The 16,175-nt window shown below is 44.2% G+C and overlaps 1 non-coding gene across 1 annotated transcript; it reads left to right on the top strand.

Moving 5' to 3' along the window:
- The first annotated feature begins 2,036 nt into the window (after positions 1–2,036).
- LOC115503592 lies at positions 2,037–2,144 on the top strand. The gene has a single exon (XR_003965431.1). It is a non-coding gene; the product is annotated as a small nucleolar RNA U13 (small nucleolar RNA).
- Positions 2,145–16,175: the final 14,031 nt, after the last annotated feature.

The raw sequence follows: 16,175 nt of genomic DNA, 5'->3' as shown, positions 1-16,175 counted from the left end.
CCCTCTCCAGCGGCTCACTTGCAGCCAGCCTTTGCATGGGCTGTGACCTCTACTTGGAACACTCCTGCCTTTTTTGCCTGGTGATGTATGTACTCAGGCTTTGGTGTCGGCTCAGGAGTCACCTCTTCTAGGAAGCACTCCCAGTCTCCACCCCCACCCATGACTAGGTGAGGCTTGCTGTTACCTGCTTGTAACTTATACTTCCTTGTAACACACACTGCCATCTTATCCCATTTGTTGTCACCTAGGTCTGTCTCCCTGACCTCTTAATCCTGGCAAGTTCCAAGTCTCAGGCCTTGCTCCTCTTGATCCCACTCATGTCATAGAGGATCTGCCCCACATGCATGGTTTAAATTCCATCTCTAGGCTATTAATATCCAAATTTCTGTCTTCAACCCAGACATCAGGCTCCTACAACCTGCATGCTACTCACCTTCGGGGGGGGGGGGGGTGGGTGCTGTCTTATAATTGTCTCAAACTGCACACATCCTAAACTAAGCTTCTGACTTCCTCCCAAATATACTCCCTCCCCACCTTCCCTGTCCTTCCAGTGACTGAGACTAGACACCCCCAGATCATCCCCGACCTCTCTTTCACACCTACTCCAACCTGTCAGGAAACCTTGTTGACTCCACCAACAGAATCTAAACTCTCTTCCCCTGCACTGCCCCTGCCCTGGCTAGGCCTCCACCCTCCCCTTCCTGGTCACCACAGTAGCCCCTCCCCAGGCTCCCTGCTCCCATGCCTGCCCTCACAGTGGGCATCCCACCCAGAGCCAGACGGAGCCTGTGACTCCCTGAGTCAGGCCCTGACCTGACTGGGCCCTCCTGACTGAGTCCTCCTCTGGCTGTACCTCTCTCCTGGTAAAAGTCAAAGTCCTCATGCTAGTGATCTGTCCTGTTACCTCTCTTAAGAAAGTGAGAAGAAGCCCTACTGGCAGCTTACCCTGGATGTTCCCAGCTGAACACAGACAGGGAGGCTCAGCAAGTGAGCGCAGCCATATCCAAACAGCCTGTTCCCTGGTGCACTTGAGGGCTGCTACCCCATTACCAAGGCCCTCTCTAGCTGCACCTTAAGTGCCTCACCTCTCAGTGCCTCAAGTCTGCACACATAGTGGTCTCAGGAAGGTCCTTTCAGATCTCTGATTTCACCCCCCCACACACACTCCCCATCCCACCCCCCACTGCCTTTATCATTTATCATCTGCTAACATAGTGTATAGTTTACTTATTTATCCTGTTCCTTGTCTTTCTCTCCCACTAGAATATTAGCTCCTCAAAGGATTTCTGTCTCTTGCTCACTGCTGTGTACCTGGTTCCTAGAACAGTGCCTGGCACGTCTTTGGTACTCAGTAAATATTTGTTGAAGAATGAAATGTTTTGTGTGAGTTTTCTCATTGAATTTCAGCACCATCAATGAGATAGTAGAGCAAGCATTACTAAAGTCTTCCACCATCTCCCAGATTTCTTTGACCTCAGGCATGGTTATGTGACTTGTTTTGGCCAATAAAATATGAATGGAAATATTGGGAGTGTCACTTTTACTTATTTTTTAATTTTGTTTTATTTATTTTTATTTTCTTTAAATGCCTATTTATTTTTTAGAGAGAAAAAAATGCAAGCGGGAGAAGAGCAGAGAGAGTGGAAGAGAGAGAATCCCAAGCAGGCTCCATGGTTAGCATGGAGCCGAACACAGAGTCCGATCTCATGACCTTGAGATTACAACCTTGATTACAATCAAGAGTCGGATGCTTAACCAACTGAGCCACCCAGGTGCCTCTATTTAATATTTAAAGATTTTATTTTTAAGTAATCTCTATACCCAACATGGGGCTTAAATTTACATCCCTGAGATCAAGAGTCACGTGCTCCACCCACTAAGCCAGCCAGGCACCCCTTATTTGATTTTTTAAGTAATCTCTGTACCCAGTGTGGGGCTCGTACTCATGGCCCAGAGATCAAAGCGCAGACTCACATGCTCTACAGACTAAGCCAGCCAGGTGCCCCAGGAATGTCACTTTTAAATGTAGCATTTAGATCCTTTTGTAGTTCATAGGTGTGATGATTGGAAGTTTATGCTGTTATGTGACATGTGCCAGCCACCCTTAAACCTTGTTACAATGTTGGCACATTACCTGTCTGATGTAAAATAATAATAATAATAATAATAATAATAATATAATAAATAAATAAATCTAAAAGCCAATACAGGATGCTCTATGCTCTCATCTCCTGCCTAGGCAACACTGGGAGTCAGGCAAGCACAGAGGTGCCACATGAAGGAAGCTAACTGGGTCACTAAGCCATGGCATGGAGGACATGCCTGTTTCTATGTGCAAGAAATAAAATTTGAGGAGTTAGTCCACTAAGGTCTAGGGCTCATTTCTTACCACAGCATATTCCAGCCTATTCTGACTGATGCAGGTAGAAGTGTTACTATATCATGTCAATGAGCGCTGGGTGTACAGCCTATTAAAAAAAAAAAAAAAGATCTGAACTCAGGAAGGCTGGCTCTGTAGCTCATGCTTTTAATCCTCACAATTTGCTGCCTTAACGATGTTCGTGTTACAATGCTACCAGTGAATAAACGGACAATAGCCATAACCCAGCTAATACCTCCTGAGGCTTTGATGACCCAGCTGGGGTAACTGCTGTGCAGGCAGGTATTGGAGGGCTGCTCACAGCTCTGCTGAAGGAACGAGCAGGAGGAAGTGGAGGTTCAGAGAGGTGGTGTCACCCACCTGAGGGGATGGCAGAGTCTAAACCCAAGCATGGTTGATGCCAAATAGTTATGTGATGACTAATCCAGACTGATGTCCCTCCGTTGCCCTTTGTTTAATGGTGTATTAGTCAGGATTCTCCAGAGAAACAGAATATATAGAACAAATAGGAGAAAGAGATTTATTATAAGGAATCGGCACACTATTACGGTGGCTGAGAAGTCCCACAGTCTGCTGTCTACGAGCTGGAGACCCAGGACAGCCAGTGGTTTAAGTCCTGGTCCAAGTCTGGAGGTCCACAAACCAGGGGAGCCAATGGTATAAATCCCAGTCTGAGTGCAGAAGACCAATGTTCCAGTGCCACAGTAAGGCAGAACTCAACTTATTCCTTCAGCAGTCTCTGGTTCTATTCAGACCCTCAAAGATTTAGAGTATGCCTCCAAGCATTGGGGAGGGCAGTTTGTTTTAGTCAGTCTACCGATTCAGATGATAATCTTGCTTGGAAACACCCTCACAGACACAGCAAATATGGAGGAACTCTGTATGCCAGACAGAAAAAATTAACCATCACTCTATCCCCACTCTTCTTCCCAGACTCCCTGCTGCCAGGCTCTTGCATAGGCTGTGTCCCTGCAGGAACGTTTCTCGTACCACCCCTCCCCTCTTTTTAAGTTTGTTTGTTTGTTTATTTGAGAGAGACAGAGACAGTGTGAGTGGGGGAGGGGCAGAGAGAGGGAGAGAGAGGATCCCAAGCAAGCTCCACAATGCCAGCACAGAGCTCGACGTAGGGCTTGAACCCATGAAACCGTGAGATCATGACCTGAGCCAAAACCAAGAGTTGGATGCTTAACCAACTGAGCCACACAGGGACTGCTCTCCTACCCTTCTTGCTTTGGAGTTGTTTTGGTGATTGCACTTCATCAAAGAAGTCTTTCTTGACCTCCCCTATCGCAGACTGGAGCAGGTTGCCTGTTACATGCTCCTAAGGTTCCCCAAACTTCTTCCCCAAGACATCGTAACAAATTAAAATCAGTAGTGATCAATAATGTTTGTTTCCTGGACTGGATTGAAGGCCTTATGATGGAGGGCAGGGCTATCTTAGGGACCACTATGTCCCCAGCATCACCCAGCTCAAAGCTAGGCATGGGACACATGGTCAATAATTCTTAGCTATTCATCATCATCATCATCATCCTTTGGGGGATTATTTATATAATTCAGACTTCCTCATTAGAATGAAAACCAGTCAATAGAGTAGGTGCTTTCATGGTTGCACAACAAACCTTCCTCATCTTTGAGGCTTCCTCATGGTTCAGATGGCTCCCCTCCCTAAAGCTTTCCTTGGTAATTCCCTCCTGCCTCCTGCTCCAGCTAAAGCAGGTACTTTCTGCGGCATTCCACCCCTATCCAGCCTGATCACTCTGATACTTGGGTGTTCACGTTAAAATGATCCTGTACACTGTGCATCCTTATTTTTTCTGTCTGTAGGTGTGCTATATTTCATAATTAAAAATATTTAAAATACCTGGTAATGCCTGCCCATTGTAGAAAATGTATAAAATACAGCGAGAGAAAAATTAAAAGGAAAAATTCACCCACTTTTCAAAGACAACATTTTTTTGTTTTATTCATTTATTTATTTATCTGTTTATTTAAGAGAGGGGAGGCTGCAAGTGAGCGAGGGGCAGAAGAGAGAGAGAGAGAGAGAGAGAGAGAGAGAGAGAGAGAAGCAGGCTCACCCAAAGGGGGGCTGAAGCTCAACCCGATGTAGGACTCAAGCTCAAGAACTGTGAGATCATGACCTGAGCTGAAGTCAGATGCTTAACGACTGAGCCACCCAGATGCCCCTCAAAGACAACTTCTATGTAGTTATATTTCTCATTTGATTTTTTGTCCTGGAATTATTTTTATATATTTCTAATAATGTATAAAATTTGCATATGCAATTTGCATCCTGCTCATCAACTTGCAAACAACTTGCATTAACCTGGAGCTTGCAGCTATATTCCCTTCGATTGCTCACCCGTGACCCGACCTCATTGTTAGACATCAGCTCTAACAGCTTTTGCCCTGAAAAGTAACCAAGGAGATGACTGTCATACTCCATAAGGCAGAATAAATTAAACACTAAAACTAGGATTTCATTTCTTGGTTGTGCTCTGAAGAAGCATCAGAGTGAGTTTTCATTTCCTCTTTCTCTTTCTCACTGCCTGGAATGTGGATGTGGTGGGAGCCATCTTGGACCATGCAGGCCAGGGCACTCCCCTAGGGATGGCAGGGCCATCGATTGAAGCTGTCTGGGTACCTGATACTAAGCTTTGTTATCAGCCCAGGACTGCTTACATCAGGCTACCATGGGAAAGAAAGAACACTTAATTTTATTTAAGCCTCTGCTGCCCTATTGAGTTCTGTTAGAGGGTTTATATTAAATTCTATCTAATCCACAGTGCCCATTATACATACCCTGAGCAATTCCCATGTTCCTAAAAATATCATTTTTAGTGTGTCCAAAATATTGCGTCATCTGAAAATTACTAGAATTTTTTTCATTCATTTATTCTACATATATTCATTGAGTGCTTACTATATCCATGCCCATACCCCTGGATAAGTGATGGGGATGTAATGGTCATATCCTAGTAGAGGGAGACAGGCAATGAACAAGGAAACAAACATAACCCATCTCTATTTTCAGATATAGCATGTCCCAAAACGTGTGGCAGAGGTTAGCTAATTGCTCACCAAAACTGCTTCCCTTTGTTTTTTCACACACAGCTGAACTATATTTCCTATTGTCCCTTGCAATTTTATATGGACCTGTAACTGACTTCTAGCCAATGGCATGTGTGGTGTTCAATCTCCAGGTCTGACCTTAAAAACCTCCCACATTGGGGCGCCTGGGTGGCGCAGTCGGTTAAGCGTCCGACTTCAGCCAGGTCACGATCTCGCGGTCCGGGAGTTCGAGCCCCGCGTCAGGCTCTGGGCTGATGGCTCAGAGCCTGGAGCCTGTTTCCGATTCTGTGTCTCCCTCTCTCTCTGCCCCTCCCCTGTTCATGCTCTGTCTCTCTCTGCCCAAAAATAAATAAACGTTGAAAAAAAAAAAAAAAAAAAACCCTCCCACATTGGGGGTGGGGGGTGCTTCCTGGCTGGCTGAGACCTAGACCATGTGACTCTTCTTTTTTTCTTTTTAATTTTTTTTAATGTTTATCTATTTTTGAAGGAGAGAGACAAAACGTGAGTGGGGGAGGGGCAGAGAGAAAGGAAGCCAAAGAATCCCAAGCAGGATGCAGGCTCTGAGCTGTCGGCACAGAGCCTGATGTAGGGCTCAAACTCACAAGCTGTGAGATTGTGACCTGAGCCGAAGTCAGACACCCAACAGACTGAGCCACCCAGGTGCCCCTTGATCTCAGGGTCATGAATTCAAGCCCTATGTTGGGTGTGGAGCCTACTTAAAAACCAAACAAACAGGGGCGCCTGGGTGGCTCAGTCGGTTGAGCATCCAACTTCTGCTCAGGTCATGATCTCGCAGCTCATGAGTTCGAGCCCTGCTTCAGGCTCTGTGCTGACAGCTCGGAGCTTGGAGCCGGCTTCTGCTTCTGTGTCTCCCTCTCTCTGCTCCTAAGCCACTGGCATTCTGTCTCTTTCTCTCAAAAAGAAACAAACATTAAAAAAAAACAACAACAAACAAAAATACCCACTGGCTCAACAGGAAGGACTCTGAGAACCTAGAGGGGGGCCAAGACAAAAGATGGAAAGAGGCTGGGTCTCTAAAAGACTCTATGGAGCAGAGTGACCCCACTGACTTGCATTGGACTATGGTGTGAATTTAAAAAATTAATTTATTAAGCCACTGAGTTTTGGAGGTTCTTCAGTTAACAGCAGCTAGCTTTATTGAATTTAATTAATGTAGTGCATGAAGAAAGGGCTCTGTGGTAGACTGACTGCAAAAACTGCCTTATTTTCCATTCCTCACCGCCCCCCCTCCCCCCTTACCTTGTACAAATTGACTCTGTAGCTTCTCATGTCAAGGGCTGAAGTCTATTTCCCAACGCCTTGAAGCTACACTGGCCTTGTCATTGACCAACAGAGTGAGGTGAAAGAACAGTGTAATACTTCCCAGCCTAGGCCTCAAGAAGCCTGTTTTCCCTCTCTTTCACTGTCTGGACTCTAGCTCCTCCATGAAAACAGGTCGACAAGAAGGCTCAGCCAAGATCAACTATGCCAGACCCAGATCAGCAGAACCACTCAGCATAGACTTGTGAGAATAATAAATGGTTATTGTTTTGAGCCATGAAATTTGGGTGTGGTTTGTTACACAGCAGTAGCTAACTGTTACAGGCTCCGTGACCAAATAAATTCAGAAAATAATGCCTAGAATATTCCCTCTTGTATATTATCATGGAATCTATCATATTAATGAAAATTCTTATAATAAAGCAGCTCATCTTTGTTTAAGCCAGCAAAATCCACATTTCTTTTACCAAGGAACGCTTTAATATTTGAGCATTTGTAACACTTCCTATAACGTTGTTAAATTCTGCTTGAACAGAATTTCTTTCTTCTTTCTTTCTTTCTTTCTTTCTTTCTTTCTTTCTTTCTTTCTTTTTCTTTCTTTCCTTCCTTTCTTCTTTCATATTTACTTATTTTTGAGAGAGAGAGAGAAAACAAAAAACAAAAACGTGTGAGCTGGGGAGGGGCAGAGAGAGAGGGAGACAGAGGATCCAGAGCAGGCTCTGTGCTGGCAGCAGAGAGCCTAATGTGAGGCTTGAACTCATGAACCAAACTGTGAGATCATGACCCAAACCAAAGTCAGATGCTCAACTGACTAAGCCATCCATGTGCCCCTCTTTCTTTTTTATAATTATATATATATATATATATATATATATATATATATATATATAGTGCCATGAAAATCCTTTCAGTAAAATATTTACCCCCTTCCCTCATTATTTTCAGGGGCTAAATTCCTAGGAATGTCAGTGATGGATCAATAGATGTCCGTATTTTCAGGCTTTGGATTCATCTCTGTCATTCTCCAGAAAGGTTGTTGCCACTCACATCCCAACCTTGGTGGATGGAATTTCTTATTGCCTTGAATTGTCTTCAGCCTTGCGGAACCATAGTTTAAGCATCTTTGCTGATTTGTCAGACAAAAGAAGGTGTCCTTCAGGGTACCTGGCTAGCTCAGTCAGTGGAGCATGTGACTCTTGATCTTGGGTTTTTTTTTTTTTAATTTTTTTTAATGTTTATTTATTTTTGAGACAGAGACAGAGCATGAACAGGGGAGGGTCAGAGAGAGAAGGAGGCACAGAATCTGAAACAGGCTCCAGGCTCCGAGCTGTCAGCACAGAGCCCGACGCGGGGCTCGAACTCATGGACTGTGAGATCATGACCTGAGCCAAAGTCGGCCGCTTAACCGACTGAGCCACCCAGGCGCCCCGATCTTGGGGTTTTAATTTTGAGCCCCACATTGGGTATAGAGATTACTTAAAAAAATAAAATCTTTTAAAAAAAAGAGGTGTCCCAGTATTTTTAAGTAACATTTTTGGGTGAACATGGCTTTCATGATTTTTTTGGCCATTGATATTTCTTTTTTTTTTTAATTTTTTTTATTTTTATTTTTTTTCAACGTTTATTTATTTTTGGGACAGAGAGAGACAGAGCATGAATGGGGGAGGGGCAGAGAGAGAGGGAGACACAGAATCGGAAACAGGCTCCAGGCTCCGAGCCATCAGCCCAGAGCCTGATGCGGGGCTCGAACTCACGCACCGCAAGATCATGACCTGGCTGAAGTCGGACGCCCAACCGACTGCGCCACCCAGGCGCCCCTGGCCATTGATATTTCTTTTACAAATTGTCTTTTCATATTCTATGCCCATTTTCATTTATTGGCTTTTCATGTTAATTTCACATCACTTTGTTAATATTTCCATTCATTAAGGGTGTTAATCAATTGCCTATCACTTTTGTTGCAAATATACTTCTCTAATGCATATTTACTTTAATTTTGACTATGTCTTTTTTGGACATATAAAATATTCAGCTCTTTGTATAGCCAAATTCATCAGTCTTTTCCTTGATGGTCTGTTCCCCCACTACGTTGAAGTTCAGAACATCTTTCTCCATACAAAGGTCATTCAGTATTTGCTGTTAAAAACCTTTACATTTTCATGCAATTACCCCGCACACATATTGCTCGAATCCAATTGGAATCTATTTTGTCATAGCATGTAAAATGGGATTCCAAACTGCTATTTTTCCCCAAATAAATGCTTTAAATTATGTGAACTCCACGAGGACAGGGACTTTGTCTGTTTTGGTACTGCCGTAGCAACAGTACATAGTAAGGTTCCTGCAACATGGCAGGATCTCAATAAATATGTGTTGAATGAGTGAATAAATGAATACATGATTGAATGAGTAGATGGATGGGTGAATGAATACAATATGCCAGGCCCTGTGCTGGCATTGTGATTGTTTATGTTGTGAAAAACATATAGTCCCTTTTGCAAAACCCACAGGTAGACAGGAAACATTTCCTTAATCGTGTATCAGTTAGCCTTTGCTGCATAACAAATTACCCAAAATTAGTAGCTTAAAGCAACAATAATTTTAGGGGCACCTGGATGGTTCAGTTAGTCGAGCATCTGAATTCAGCTCAGGTCATGACCTCATAGTTCGTGAGTTCAAGCCCCACATCGGGCTCTGTGCTGACAGCTCAGAGCCTGTAGCCTACTTCAGATTCTGTGTCTCTCTCTCTCCCTTTCCCCTGCTCATGCTCTCTCTCTTTCTCAAAAATAAATAGACATTTAAAAAAAGCAACAATAATTTTTTTGTTATTTTTCATGATTCTGTGGCTCAGGAACTTACACTGGCACAGCCTGGTTTTTAAGGTATCTAAGCAACATCTAATGCAGGAGCAGGGAGCTGTCCTGTTGGTAACTACTATATACATCAGGAAAGTATCTAGGCTGGAGATAGACCTGGGAATTGCATGTAGATGGCGATCAAAGTCACAAGAATAGATCAGAGAAGAATGTGTAGAATGAGGAGAGAAAAGGACCCAAGTTAGTGCCTTAAAGAATGTTTTCTATAGGGGAACCTGGCTGACTCAGTCAGAAGAGGATGTGACTCTTGATCTCAGGGTTGTGAGTTCCAGCCCCATGTTGGGTATAGACATTACCAAAAAAAAAAAAAAAAAAAAGTTCTGTACAGCAAGGTGAAACTGTTTTAAAAACTTGACCACCAAAGCCTTCACATTCCTTGCATCAAGAATTGGAAACTATGTGTCTTCCTCTTGAATCTGGGTGGGTTTGTGTTCACTTAGATCAAGAGATAGCAGCAGAGTGATACTGTGTGACTTCTAAGGTCAGAAAAGACCATGCAGCTTTGCCTGGTTCTCCTAGAACACTCTGAAGAAAGCCAGCTACCATGTAAAAATCCAGCTACCATGTAAAAATCCAGCTACCCTGAGACTGCAGTGCTGGAAGGCCATGTAGAGAGGTGTTTTGGTATAGAGGTGCTCTGTTTTTAGTTCCTGCTGAGCTCCCTGCCAACAGCCAGTGTCACTGTCGGCCAAGTTGCTGAGTCACTTTGGACATCCAGCCTAGTCAAGCCTTGAGATGACTCCAATCCCAGCCAACTTCTGACTCAAACACATGAGAGATCTTAAGTCAAGCCCCTCCTAAATTCTTTTTTTTTTTTTTTAATTTTTAATGTTTATTTATTTTTGAGAGTGAGAGAGACAGAGCACAAGTGGGGGAGGGGCAGAGAGAGAGGGAGACACAGAATCTGAAACAGGCTCCAGGCTACGAGCTGTCAGCACAGAGCCTGAAGCGGGGCTTGAACCCACAAACTGTGAGATCATGACCTAAGCCGAAGTTGGATGCCTAACCGACTGAGCCACCCAGGTGCCTCATAAATTCTTTATTTTTAGATGTTATTTATTTTGAGAGAGAGAGCATGCAGGCACGCATGCACGTGTGTGCATGGGGGAAGGGCAGAGAGAGAGAGAGAGAGAGAGAGTGAGAGAGAGAGAATCCCAAGCAGGCTCTGCATTATCAGTGCAGGGCCTGATGTGGGGGTCAATCCTACCAGTCACGAGATCATGACCTGAGCTGAAATCGATAGCAAGATGCTTAACCTCCTGAGCCACCAAGGCACCCCCTTCCTAAATTCGTCATCTGCAAAAATGTAGGAAAAACATAATGTCTGTTTTAAGTTGCTGAGGTTTAGGTAATACTTAATCCAACAATAGGTAATTAGAACACAGGTGCATTAAGTACCTATTGCTGCTAACAAATTAAAACCAAAATTTAAAGGCTTAAAGCTTATGTATATATGTAATCTCTTCACCCAATATGGGGCTTGAACTCACAACCCTGAGATCCAGAGCTGCAGGCTCTTCCAACTGAGTCATCCAGGCACCCTGAAAATTTAACAGCTTAAAACAATGTATTATCTCATTTTCTTTGGGTCACGAATTCAGGAGTGGCATAACTGGGTGATTCTGGCTCGGGATCTCTCATGGGATGCAGTTGGGTTGTTGGTCAGGACTGCAGTTACCTCTTGGCTTGACTAGTGTGGAGGATCAGCTTCCAAGAGGGGGCCTCAATTCCTCGCAGACCCTTCACAGACCTCAGTTCCTTGCCACATGGACTTCCCTATAGGGCTGCATGAGTGTCATCACAATTATGGGCAGCTGGCTTCTCCCCAAGCAAGTGATCCCGATACAATGGCTTTTATGACCTGGTCTTAGAAGTCATGCACTGGGATGCCTGGGTGGCTCGGGAGGTTAGGCGTCTGACTCTTGATTTTGGCTCAGGTTGTGATCTCCTGGTTGCTGGGTTTAAGCCCGGTGTCAGGCTCTGCGCTGACAGCCGTGGGACCTGTTTGGGATTCTCTGTCTCCCTCTCTCTTTGCCCCTCCCCTGCTTGTTCTCTAGCTCTCAAAAAACAAGAAACAAAAAACAAAAAAACATGAAAGTCATACACCATTACTTCTGCCATGCTCTCTTCCTTAGAAGTGGGGCACTAAGTCCAATCCACACTCAAGGGGAGGGCTCTTAAAAAGAGAGTGTCAAGGTGCGCCTGGGTGGCTCAGTCGTTTGAGCATCCGACTTCAGCTCAGGTCATGATCTGTTTGTGAGTTTGAGACCCGTGTGGGGCCCTGTACTGCCAGCTCAGAGCCTGGAGCCTGCTTCGGATTCTGTGTCTCTCTCTCTCTTTGCCCCTCCCCCACTCCTGCTCTCTATCTCTCACAAAAAAATAAAAGTTAAAAAAAATTTAAAAAAAGAGAAGTGTCAAACAACTTATGAACATATTTTACTTTAAGATTTTTAAAAACTTTTTAAAAAAACTTTAGTTATTTTGAGAGAGAGAGAGAGTGTGAACAGGGGACAGGCAGACAGAGAGGGAGAGAGCGAATCCCAAGAAGGCTCTGTGATGTCAGCGCAGAGCCAGAGGCCGGGCTAAAACTCACAAACCATGAGGTTGTGACCTGAGCTGCAATCAAGAGTAGGACGCTTAGGGGCGCCTGGGTGGCGCAGTCGGTTAAGCGTCCGACTTCAGCCAGGTCACGATCTCGCGGTCCGGGAGTTCGAGCCCCGCGTCGGGCTCTGGGCTGATGGCTCAGAGCCTGGAGCCTGTTTCTGATTCTGTGTCTCCCTCTCTCTCTGCCCCTCCCCCGTTCATGCTCTGTCTCTCTCTGTCCCAAAAATAAATAAACGTTGAAAAAAAAAATTAAGAAAAAAAAAAAAAAGAGTAGGACGCTTAACCGACTGAGCCACCCAGACACCCCTGTAAACATATTTTAGGACCAACACAACAGGAGTTGCAAACTCAAGAAGCACGTAGGTACCTCCTGATGGAAGAACTCAAACACCATCCAGAAAGTCTATTTACCTGGAAAATTGAACCTGCATCTAACCCAGTTTTCAAACCAAGCAGTTTATAGAACACACCGGAATAGAAGAACATATTGAAGGATACCAAGAGGTACAACCAGCCAAATCAGACTGTAAGAAATCCCACAAGAAGATTGAGAGGGAGGAGGAAATGTTATAGAATAAGAGACTTAGGTGTCAATCAAATGCTGTGTGTGAACCTTGTCTGGATTCTGATTTGAACAAACCAACAGTAAAAAGACATTTATGAATGGGGCAACCAGGTGGCTCAGCCGGTTAAGCATGGGACTTTGGCTCAGGTCACAATCTTACCTTTCATGGGTTCTAGCCCCGGGATGGTCTCTGTACTGACAGCTCAGAGCCTGGAGCCTGCTTTGGATTCTGTGGCTCCCTCTCTGCCCCTCCCCCACTCATGCCCTGTCTCTCTCTCTCTCTCTCTCTCTCTCTCTCTCTCTCTCTCTCTCAAATAAATAAACATTAAAAAAAAAAAAGATTTATGAAACAACCAGGGACTTCTGAATACTGACCTATATTAGATATTAAATAATTATTTATATTACACAATATTAATTATATTAGATAATTTTGGTGTAATTGAAACTATCTTTTAGAGAGATACATACAGAAACACTTCCAAATGAGATAATATATTGCGTGAGATTTGCTTTAAAATAATGGGAGAGGAGAAGAGAAAGCCGAGTAAATAAAACACAATTGGCCATATGTTTGACAAACATACAGCTGGGTGATGGGTACTTGAGAAATCCTTAACTATTCTAATTTAAAATCCCTTAATATGTTGGGGAAAAAGATTTAACTGTTTGGGAGAGAGAAAAGAAGGTAAAGGGGATATTGTTTCATTTAAGATATGAGCGCCTTCACCTGGCTTGATTGCCGACCACAAGCCTGGAGAGTGAATGACCAACCGGTCGAGATGCAGGGAAGCAGGAAGGAAGGAAGATGGCCCAGCCAACTCCCAGCCACAAAGTGACCTGTTCTCGGTTCTTCCAAGAAGCCAGAAAGTCAGCTCTGGCGCCCCCACCGGGACATCGGTTCCCATTCTCCGATTAAATTCAGACGGGCTCTGCAGCCCTCCACGCCTGCGCAACATCGTCCTCCACGGAAAAACCCAAATCCCTTCGCCCCTCAATTCCCCGCGCAGCTGGGAGGGAGCAAGACTTGCGCTTCCAGACAGGAGCAAAATGAGGCTAAGGTTGTCGCATGGTTTTCTGGGAAATGAAGTTCGCGTGCCAGGCTGGAGCCCCCGCCCAGTGCCTGATAGACTCGGCGCTTTACATGACGCTGCGCGCAGTTCGCTGAGCGGTGCACTGCTGCCCCCACGTGGCGGCTGAGTGGTTATTGCCCGTGTCTGGGATGGTGCCGAAGCTAGGGACGCCTGAGGTTGCAGGGACTTGGGAAGCTAGTGTGGGTCTGGGAACCTCTGGGAATCCCTTCCAGAGAGGATGACGCCAGACGTGGAAAGATGGGGTGAGGTAAGAAATTAAGGTGAAGAAATTAGTGGCAGGGCCCGCTTTGAGGATTAAATAAAGTCAGCATTACTAATGTTGGATGCATGTAGTTATTATAATATCTACAGCTAATACTAAGCATTTACCTATATGGCTGGAGTTGATTTAAGCGCTTAATATATATTAGCTCATTTAATGCTCACAACAATCGTTTCGGGGAAGTAATGTATTCAGACCCACTTTATAGGAATGAAGCTCAAACCCACAGAGGAATACTTGTTCAGTCACCCAGTGGCTGTGTGAAAGAGCTGGGGTTTGAATCCAGGCTTCCTGGCTTCAGAGCCTGTGCTCTTCCTCAGTAAGGTTATACCACCTCTCTTAACCTACTGAATAATCCAAATTTGTAACTGGTACATGAATCAACTCCCGCAGGCCATTAAGCATGTTCAGTTACTGATGTAGCTCAGCTCCAGGACAAAGGTTGCATTCAGCCTAAGTTTGTTTGAGCCTACAGTGATCAGGTTCCTGATGGGCATGAATCACCAAAGGGGTTATATCAGGCCTACAAAGCCCGATCCCTTTTTGTTCAGGTGATTTCTATTCAAATGTCCCTACCCCATTCTTTCTCTCATACCAGGACCACCTGGGGGATTTAGTGATTTTGTTCTCCTTCCCCCACTGCCAGCAACCTTATTCATTATTATTTTTTTCAACCTTATTCATTATTAAGTATCACAGTTTAAAAAAAGAGACAATGCTTTGTAATTATCTATTTGTCTGTCTTTAACTCCCAAGCAAGGACTTTGTCCAATTAATGAATATGTTCTCCCTATCAGGCCTGACATACAGTGGAGGCTCAAAAAATGTAGAATATTGGATATTTACTGTCTTTCATTTGCAATGAACTGAGGACTTATGAAACCAAGGTTCATGGACTCTGGCTGAACTCAAGCTGGTAGGTACTGGTTGGGAAGTTGGGGGACACCCCCTCTAAGGCTCCTCACTCTGACAATTCCCTGACACCATAGGGGCCTAAGCCTTGGGATCTTTTTCTAAAGTAATGTTTTTTTGGTTCTTTTTTTTGTACGTTGACAACTTCAGTGATGTGTGTGTATGTATAGGTGCAGATCTATAACTGGTGGTTGTCTGATGTGAGTCTCAATGTTTCCTGTGTGGCTTCCCCGTGTGTGAGAGAATCTGTGTGCACTATAACCTCTCATGTTTGAGTGTGAGTCTCTGTGTTTTGAGTATGTCTCCAGTGTTTGTGAGTCCAGGTGTGTGTGTTCTGTGTATGTAAGTGTCTGTGTCCATTATGGTGGGCATCAAAGTATGTATATAACAAGCTGTTTGTGGATGTCAGCAGTTTCCCCTGAGGATCCCCTCAACTCTTAAACAGTTCAACCTCATTCTTCTCACTGTGGTTGTGCCTGCTGCTGCCAACTCTTTCTCTAGAAGTTGTAATTAAGTAATTGCAACAATTAAGTAGAATCCCCCAAATAGGCACCCCACCAGGAATTACTTCAAGGAGCTAACAAGGGGCTTCTGCATGTACAATAAAAGTATTATTAAGTGAACAATTAGGATCTCCCACCCACAGAAACTGTGGTAGAACTACTTATTGACCCCAATATCCCTTCTCCCCATCTTCTGTAATATAGGAACTTCTGATACTTGGCTAGGAACATGCTGCCCAGAATAAAAACTACATTTCCCAGTCACCTTTGCAACTACAAGTGGCCATGAGACAAAATTCTGGCCAATGAAATAGAAACAAGTTATTTGTTTTGTTTTTAGTTTTTTGGATTTATTTATTTATTTATTTTGAGAGAGACTCTCAAGCAGACTCCACACTCAGTGTGGAACCTGATGTGGGGCTCAATCTCACAACTGTGAGATCACGACCTGAGCTGAAATCAGAGTCAGATGCTTAACCAATTGAACCACCCAAGCGCCCTGGAAATAGAAACAAGTTTTGAGTTGCACATATTCCTTTTCTTTTTTTTTTTTTTAATGTGTATTTAGAGAGTGAGCAAGTGCATGTGCACAAGCAGGCAGAGCGGCAGAGAGAAAGGGAGAGAGA

The sequence above is a fragment of the Lynx canadensis genome, chromosome E2 (assembly GCF_007474595.2).
Source record: "Lynx canadensis isolate LIC74 chromosome E2, mLynCan4.pri.v2, whole genome shotgun sequence".
Classification (NCBI taxonomy): domain Eukaryota; kingdom Metazoa; phylum Chordata; class Mammalia; order Carnivora; family Felidae; genus Lynx; species Lynx canadensis.
Note: the sequence above shows the minus strand (reverse complement) of the source record. Positions and strands in the feature narration are given on the sequence as shown.